The sequence below is a fragment of the Podarcis filfolensis genome, assembly GCF_964270895.1.
Source record: "Podarcis filfolensis genome assembly, chromosome: 10".
NCBI lineage: Eukaryota > Metazoa > Chordata > Lepidosauria > Squamata > Lacertidae > Podarcis > Podarcis filfolensis.
Genome location: NC_139612.1, coordinates 36,054,268 through 36,063,483, shown reverse-complemented (window position 1 = coordinate 36,063,483; position 9,216 = coordinate 36,054,268). Strand labels below are relative to the sequence as shown.

General features: G+C 43.2%; 1 protein-coding gene across 6 annotated transcripts in view; it reads left to right on the top strand.

Moving 5' to 3' along the window:
- The first annotated feature begins 378 nt into the window (after nt 1-378).
- Nucleotides 379-9,216, top strand: part of PPFIA2 (PTPRF interacting protein alpha 2) — a 273,126-nt gene continuing 264,288 nt past the window's right edge. For 3 of the 6 annotated variants that reach the window (XM_083573302.1, XM_083573298.1, XM_083573295.1), the window contains exon 1: nt 380-639. The gene's annotated coding sequence lies outside the window, so the exon portion shown is untranslated. Of the gene's footprint in view, nt 640-9,216 lie in introns of all 6 variants that reach the window. The other 3 variants (XM_083573301.1, XM_083573300.1, XM_083573299.1) reach the window with 2 other exon arrangements.

The window sequence follows — 9,216 nt, the reverse complement described above, 5'->3', positions numbered from 1 at the left end:
CCTCTTACTAAACGCCACCGAACAAGGTGCAAAATCCATACATAGGATTGCGCTGCGCGGGTAAGGAACGCAGCTTGCCCGATTTTCCAGCCATTGTAATATATATATATTTAGCGCAGGCCATTCCAGCTGTCACTCCGCAAAGTTTAATTCCAAGAAAAGCAAAATCCCTGCTTTCTTTCTCTCCCCCCCCCTTAATCCGCTGACTTTCCCAGCCAGGGATGGGGGGGGGGAGAGGAAAAAAAGGGCTGCTGGAGCTTTAAGAGCCGCCTCTCCCCCCTCTCCTCCTCCTAACAATGGTCTCAACCGCGCTCTAGCTCCTCAAAGCAAAAAAATTGTAATATGCCATTTTTTCCCCATGGATGTTTCCCCCTTTCGGCTGCCGACGAAGTGACAGGCGGAGGAAAATGCTGAGGTGCCGCCGAGCCGCTCCTGCTGGCGGCCGAAGCGGGTGGCGGGCTGCGCTGGGGCTGCCTTCCCTGAGCAGGAGCGGCGGCGGCGGCGGCGTTGGTCCTGGCAGCCTTGCCCGGGAGGCGAGTGGAGGGGCGGCGGCGGCGGCCGGCTGTGTGTGAGCGCCCAGCGGAGCCAGGGCGAGGACCACCGATTCCCGAGAGACGCGCGGAGAAGACCAAGCTTTAGGTATGTTGGAAAGCCAGAGGGCAAAGGCAGATCTCAAACGCCCCCCCTGCCCCGCACATCCCCTTGCAAAGGGAAAGGGAGGTGGTGGGGAATCAGCCGGGGCTGCTGCCTTTTAAAGATTCTCCCTGGAAATGGAAATGCGAGTCTTTCAATGAAGTCAACTTCTTAAGGCTATTTTATTCCCTTAAAGGATGGGCTGGGTTTCTGGGTGGCAGATGTTGCAGCTGCAAGACTTGGCTCTTAATACCAAGACTTGCTGGTGGAGGGTGGGGGGTGCGGTTAAGTGGAAAGGATCTCTCTCCCTCTCTCTTTTTCCAACCCTCTACGTTCTTCTTCTTCTTTTAATTTTTCAAAGGTGATCTCACAGTTCAGCTGAAGCAGCGCGGGAGGGAAGGAGTTAACTAGGAGGAGAAAGATGCATGCAGTGTACAAGTCAGACAATGGCACGGATTTTCCTCCAGGAATTGCTCTCCGTGGGTGAAGTGAGGTGTAGCTGACAGCATCTGGAAAGGGGAAGGTGGGGGGGGGGGCGGAGAGGGAGAAGAAAATCGCAGGAATTGCTGGTCGCTGCAAGAGCAGCGGCGGCGGCGTCTCTTTGGAGGTGCTGTAAATATGGTTGGGTGAAGTAGTATCCGAAGGGCAGGGTGAGTTCCTGCTGATGATGTCACGGCAGGCACAGAGCAAAGGGGGATGGCGCGGATGTAGCCGAAGGGGCAAAGTAGCTCGTGCAATTAAAGACTTGGCTTCCCTGAATGGAGAAATGAAATTGCACGCAGGGCTCCCAAGGGAAGGGTTTAGCAAGAACAGGGGGAAAGTCACCTTATAGTACCATCTTCGGAATATAGAAGAAACCACACCCCTCCCACACCCTGATCCTTTGAAACTGGAAGCCTTCAAGGTGAACTATAGCTGAACGGTAGTGTGATAAGAAGGGAGCCTTTGTTGAGCAGTCAGTTGTGCTCACAAATTGCTCCTCTCACATCCCTACAATTAAAAAAGGAAGAATGGCAATGAACATGTGCCAGGGAACAAACGTGACTGACCTGTGGAGCGGAGTGAATATTACTCTTCTGGTTTCTGAGCTTTTTTTTCCACCTGGGGCATTTGATATCAAGAGGTAGAGAGAAGCTGGTGGGTGGGGTCAAAATGAAAGAACTAGGATTGACTTGCTGTGCTGTTTGCAGAGGTTTCACACACACACCCACACACCCACACACACACACACCCACCCACACACACACACACACACCATCCTCTCCATGGTAGTGATTCAGAATAAAGATAAATTTTGATCAAATTAAGGATTGATACAGGTTGCCTTTTGCACACCAGAAAGCCCCAAAGTTGCAGTCTGTAATGGTCTGTTGTTTGGGGTGAAGTGGATATATACCATTATATAATTGCTTCCTTCTGGTAACTTTGAATTATGCAAGTTGTTTTAATTTCCCATGCATCTTGGAATAGTAAATCTCATCACAGGACTTAATGGTTAATTTACTTTACCAACTGCTCTAGCTGATGTGTTGCAGTTTGCACTATGTGAGCTTTGTGTACCAGAGTAGCCCAATGAAATTAATACACATGACTGACAAAGGGTTATTAACTTCAGTGGGTCTACTCTGAGCAGGACTAGCATTGAATACTACCTATAGCACTTTGTACAATAATGTAAAACACATTGATAAAAATTGCTTTTATAGAAAAGCAGTCATCTCAAATGGTACTTTCTGTTAGTACTAGTACTGTATTGTGAAACCATATCCTGGGGCAGGCTCAGTAGCAGAGCACATGTTCTGATTGCAAAAGGTCCCCAGTTCCATCCCTGATATTTCCAGTTAAATATTTAAAGTTAAAGATTTCTGGCTTGGGAATGACCTCTGCTGAGATGTTGGAGTCACATGGACCAGTGATGGATATGTTATCCAAGAAATGTTGGAGTTTTCTTGTTCCAGATAGACAACTGTGCCCTTTCCCAGGATATGCCATTCCCCTCCCACAGATTCACAGAATGGAAGAGAAGGAAAGGGGTACAGGGGGTCATCTAGTCCAACCCCCTGCAAGGCAGAAGTCTTTTGCCCCACCCACAACTCTGAGATTGTCTCATGCTGTACCAACTGAGCTATCTTTTCCTACCCAAGTGTTCTGTGGTCATTGAGCATGCTCAGTCCTGATTGGGATGTATTCTAGTTTCTCCTCTCACCACAAAAACTTGTCTTCCTCTTTTTTTATATATCATGGGGTTTCCCCCAAGCCTCCTGATAAGAGGAATTATTGTGTGGGAGTGGTGCCATTTTTGCTAAAGAAGGATGAACGTTCAGGCTGGGTTACCGATCAGTGATTTAAAATGCAGCTGAGTCCTCCTTTTTCTCAATTTGAATTGAAGCAGGTTTGGGGAAAACGCAGCAAAATGCAGTATTTCATAAGAAACAGCAGGGTAGATAGGGATTGTAGCAAACCAGGAGCACACTAGATGCAGAGTATATGAGAGTGTGTGCACCACTTCAGAGAGAAGGAGTTCGCTATTATAGGATATTATAATGGTTGATATTGTCCAGCTGAAAGTTTGCCAAAGGGTCTACGTTAACTTTTGGTTATTGCCCCTTATAGGAATCTCGTTACTTCTGGAAATGCAATATTCTTTATTGACAGAACTGATGCATGCAAACCCAAAGAGATCACGGAAAAGAATTCATATTTGAATTCACCATTAAACAATTTTTGCAGTGTAAAAAAAGTTCAAAGAAATTTACTCACAAAATCCAAGTTTTAAGCTTGATCTAGGATTCTTTATTTACTAAGCTTTGCATCCCCAAACAATGAATTACAGGATCTCCAAGAGCTGGGCATTGCAGACGAAACATTAATTCCATGAGATGTGCAGTCAATCAAGATTAGCTGAAGTGGAATTAGATGCTCATGTTAATATGAAAAGTTGTGAATTCCTCTATTAGTGCCCAACTCAGATTGTCACTCTGTACCTTTCTCATGCTATATCAGACTGAGTTTCTTACTGACTTATTTTGTAATTCTATTTGCTAGGAGAAAATACATCTCTGGGGGGGAAACCCCAATCTCATTTGTTTATTTGTTCTGCAATAAAGAACAAACAGTGGCATTAAAAGAATTTCAGACCAATAACCACAGAGCCTTGTGCTTCATTATCTCTGTCTTGCTGTCCTTTCAAGCCGTCTTGTAAGGTGAAGGCACTTGATAGGCTTGTGAGCTTCGATGTAAGTTTGTTAATCAATTACCTCATCAGAACATTTTAATGAATCCAAAGATCAGCAGTTAATAAGAGTATGGTTGGTGAAAGCCTGCTGTAGAAGAAAGGGCACACATGGTATATTATTGGATAGATTCCCTCCCTCCCTCCCTCCCTCATTTTTACTAAACATCTGAACCTTCCACAGTTAAGCTTAATGTGAAGATCTATCTTAGTATATATATTTTTTCCAGAAAGATGTCGACAGTCACTAAATAATCTCTTTTTTTCTACTTAATTCAGATATATCATTGCTAAGGCATAACAACCTCAAATTACAGGAGTAATTTTAAAACTGCAGTGCACAATCCCTTTCCCATAGATGTAAATAGCAAAAGTCCTATGCATTTTAATAGAGTCAGGTTGTAATTGATTTATGAACACTCTTGGGGTTAAACAGTGTTGTTGTTTTTAATTCCTCTTTCTTTCTCATTTAAAAGTGACTTTTAGGAGAAACTCCACTATTGTGATTAATTTAAACAATGGAGTTGGACGAGATCTCTAAGATCTTAGAGCAAACTCCCTGACGGTGCAGGAAATCGGCTGCTATGGCAGCTCTGCTAGGTTGCCATCTAGTCTCTGCTTAATCATTCATTTCTTATAATATTTTAAATTCCATTTAAATATCTTTAGAGGAGAGTGCCTGTGCTTATGTAGCCAGAACATCAGCACTCAAGCACATAAGGCAGCTATTAGCAGACTCAGTGGAACCCTGATACAGTGGTACCTCGGGTTAAGTACTTAATTCGTTCCGGAGGTCTGTTCTTAACCTGAAACTGTTCTTAACCTGAAGCACCACTTTAGCTAATGGGGCCTCCTGCTGCTGCTGTGCAATTTCTGTTCTCATCCTGAAGCAAAGTTCTTAACCTGAAGGTACTATTTCTGGGTTAGCGGAGTCTGTAACCTGAAGCGTATGTAACCCGAGGTACCACTGTATTTGCAGAAGTACAAAGCATCTTGGGGGGAGGGGGAAGAAAGCCCACTGCTCCTCCAAAGGGCAGCTGTTCTTTGTGATTTGGAGGCAATGAGCACACTTTGGGGTGAAGAAGACTATAGGTTTTATTCACGCGCAACAAGAATCAGCATACAGCACACATAGAACCGACTGGAGAAAGAAGAGAGAAGAAACAACACATGAATATAAAAAAGTAGAGCAAACTACCTCATTCTCTGGATAGGTCATGTCCCCAGGGATGGGGGAAGAGAGCTGTCCACAGAAATCAAGATTTTAATCAAGGTGGGGTGGTGTACTAGCAGGCCCTCCCCACAAGTGCCCTCAAAAGCTATCAGCAGCAAAGGAAAAAGCGTTCCAGCTCTTTCTAACTCTGTTTTTACTTGGTGTGAGACTTTTGAAATGAATGCTAATGCACATTCAAAAGCAAGTGCACTTTATTGCCTTTATTGTGGCCTGGAAGGATGTGTGAGTGAGAGAAAACATGTGCAACAATCTTGCTGTCACCTGTATTGCAGGAGAGGTGTTGAACTTGAGCTGAGAAAGTAGAAAAATCCTACCCTGCTATCCACTGCTTTCATACCCACATTGCAGGTGGGGCTGCACTACTGGGACACAGCACAAGGAGAATGTTAAGCACGTTTTTAACTCACCGCCCCCACCAAACAAAACCCCCCAAAGACACACACTTTCCTGTTTCACACGCATCCGTTTGAACTCAAGAGAAGCTCTGGAAACATTTCTGACCATTTTCTGTTTTCTGGCTAATCAGCTCTCTGCATCACTCTGACAGTCCTAATCCAAAAGTATACTCTGGTAAAGACGTCCCTTCCATGTGTCTCTTGGAGGACTACCAGCTTTTCCGTTTCCCCTTCTTTCTGTTGTTATCAAGGCAATCTGCATTGAGTGGGGAGGACTGAGGGTGTTCCAGCCCTATCAAATCATGCATTGCTTGTGAGCATGCTCAGAGCTTGTTCCTTGAAGGCTAGATCTCCTCATATCTTTTAGCATGTTCTGTTAACCAGAGAAGCAACAGGGAGTGTTTCCTACTTTGAAGGACATTTTTGTTTTCTTTAGTATTTGTTTCGTGACCTTCCTTGCAAGAGAGGGAAGCAAATAACAGTGGTCACAGTGTGAGTCTCTTTCTGTTTATATTTTTATACTATATATATATATATATATATATATATATATATATATATATATATACTTTTTAAAACTTTTTTTTGCATTCATTTTTTATGAATTGAATTGGAAGGAGAAATTATGGACATATTTTGCATGTGCTGCAGCAAACTCTGTATTAACAATTTCCCTGCATACACACATTAAAAACTGCAGCAGCTGCTGCTGGATAGAGCAGAGCAGGGCAAACTGATCTAAGCCAAATGCAAGTATTTTCCAGAGTATTTCCAGAACTGGTGTGCAGATCTGCTTCCAACAAGCCCCTTCCTAATTCCGAATCTCATGAATATGGAGTAATGGAGGGAAATGCTCTTGCTATTATTTCTATATTGGGTGTTTTTTGTGACTTTATCTGTCAGTTTCTAAAATGAGAAGTTTGGTCTCTATGACTGTTTGCATATCACATTGACTGACTACCCATCTTTCCCCAAACCTGGACAATATGATTCCTAATCTCAGTGTAAGAGGCTGATTAAAATTACTCCGGTGTGGTGAACTCTGCACATGACCAGAGATTATTACAAAGCCATGCATTGCAAGTATGTTCTGGTGTGCCTTGGTTCAAATGAAGCAATAATCTCTCATCTGTTGGTCGGAGCATTTTGTTCTGTACTTTTAATTTAGAGGAAAGAAGTGTTTTGTATAATGAAAAGTTAAATTGATTGGGGGGAGAGAGAAAAAAAACAGGATGCAACTTGTAGCACATGCTTTTTACATTTTAAAAAAGTTTGAGTTTGTTTACTTTTTGGCAATGGATGTGCAGGTGTAGTGATGAATATGTGAATTCAAAATCTTATGTCATGTGGTATGAAATAATTTCTAAATAAGACGTATGGAGTCAATCTTGCCTGAAAATCATAGGGGCCCTCTTACAATGCAAGCTATTCTCAACTCCATAGCTGTGCAGAGAATAATTGATGCTTTATAGTGAGGAGACAGTAGCACTCAGCACACTTTCCTAAACAAACCCTGTTATAAGAAAAACAGCAAGGTTAAGAACTGCAGCTCTACCAAGTCAAAATGTTGCCAGCTGCCACTGGCATAGTACACAACAACCCTGCAGTATAGTCAGATTTTAATATTGCAAGTAACCTTTATTTGGATTTCCAGTCAAAATTCCCATACCTTTCAGTTTGCAGCAGAGGCCAGTCTTTCTGCTTAATTGACCCCTTAGGCATCCTCACAGGACAAATCAAACACTCAGCTGTATGCAGAAACCTCCTACTCTGTTGACTTGCCTGCAGACCTATTGCACTTTCAAATGTCCAAAACTTTTGTTAAAAAGCCATGATGTAAGACCCAAGCTGGACCATAGATTCATGTCTTTGATGCTGGGTTTTTCCCACAGTCCTGGGTTAATGCATATATTTGGTGCAAAATGTTGTTGCCCTGCTTGAGACCGATAGCAAATTCAGGTGCTGCATTATGACAGCTGTGTAGTGAAAGCAGAGTTGCTGATATTGGCATGCAGGTTTGCAGAAGCAGCAAAAATGACGAGGGGGTGGGATTGAAAGGGCAAGATCTCCCCTCCAAAAGCAGTCCAGTAAGGACTGAGCACGCTCAGTGGCCATAGAATATTGAGTGTCTGTTGAGCAGGGGAAAAGAATGAAAATCTGGAGGAAAGGGAAATCCAGTATCCTACAGCTGATTGCAACATTGAATAGGAGCACTGCAAAATGTAACATTAGTTGTTGCTTACAGGTTCCCCTAATTCCGGGTGTTCCTTTGCTGGAAGAATAAGCTTTTTGGTCTGACCTTGTTGCATTGAAATTGGCCCTAATGTTCATTAATATCAATGGCGGTTTGCCTTAAGTGTGCTGTTGGGTCCTTGGAGAGCTCTACCATTTGGGTCTACGGCACTGCGTTTTGTTTCCCTTGCTAGATTGCTGTGCTTTGAGAAGAGAGCAATTACGTGTTTCTTGTGGGATTGCAACCATGGTGAAAAATCTGGAAAGTTACTCATTAGTGGCAAAGAAAAGGTGAAAAAAAGAAAAGACAAGACAATGCACTAGGGGTAGAAATATACGTTCATGGATCATGCTTTCATCCACTGCCTCCTACTTCACCCTTGTCCAGCTCAGAACCCATTTAATTGTAACCTTGAACTATCAGGTCTTAAACCTCTGGTGTAACCAAATTAAATACAACTACTTCTAGGTGCCTTGCTCATTATGTGTCCTGAGCATCCCAATTGTATGGTGCACCTAGGATGTCTGCTTCTGAGTCTCTGTTTGCTCCCATGTTAGCTTTCTGGTACCCGCACCCAGCCAGCAGTGACTTACCCACACGTGGGAAACATCATAAGAGTAACAAATGCAACAACAGTGGCAATCTCTTTTATAGCAAAAAGATGCAGCTACCCACCAATGGCGATTTTGCTCACAGGCATCTCGTGTAACAAGCACACAGTAACAGCAGCAATCAACAGGTAGCAATTTGTCACTGTAGCAAGCCTACTAACAGTTCCCAGCTGTCAGGGAGAGTTCTAGGCAGAAGGAACAATAGCAATCACTCTGCCTACCCTCATATTTTTCTATTGCTATTTATTGTTTTGATATATTTTACCCTTTTAATGTTCATTGCGCAGCCCAGGGAACGTGTGTCGTGTGTGTGTGTGGGGGGGGGGGCTATATAAATATAGCCAAACAAAGTGAGCAATGTACAGCTGACACATTGAGGCAGCTTAAATAGCCTTCCTAGAGTTCTTATTTCAGGAGAACATTTTTATGTCGCATTGGAAGTTATATGCTGTTTTCCATCAATACACAGAGGCAACAATACGGTTCAGTCAATGCATATGATTAACAAAACAAAGGTACCAAAGTCTTGAGGAAGAACTTTTGGCTTCTGCTTTCTTTGGCTGCCCTGATACAGTTAAAAGGGTGCTGTGGCTAAGGTGGCAGTTATAGGGTTTGGAGACTGAAGTGTGCTATGTGATCTCAGGTATTCTGGCTGAGGCTACGTGGCGTTAAGGTGTAAACAGCAAACTTGTCTGAAGTGCTGTCTGATGCTTCAAAATTTGTGTGTATCTATCCCAGTTGTAAATAACTGAGCCGTGTTTATTGGTATGGCTCACTTTCCCACTCAGTCCTTCAAGTACTTTATAAAAGGAATCCAGTCCAAAAGCAGAGATAAAACACCAATATAAGCCACTCAGAATCTTAACACACAAGAAGAG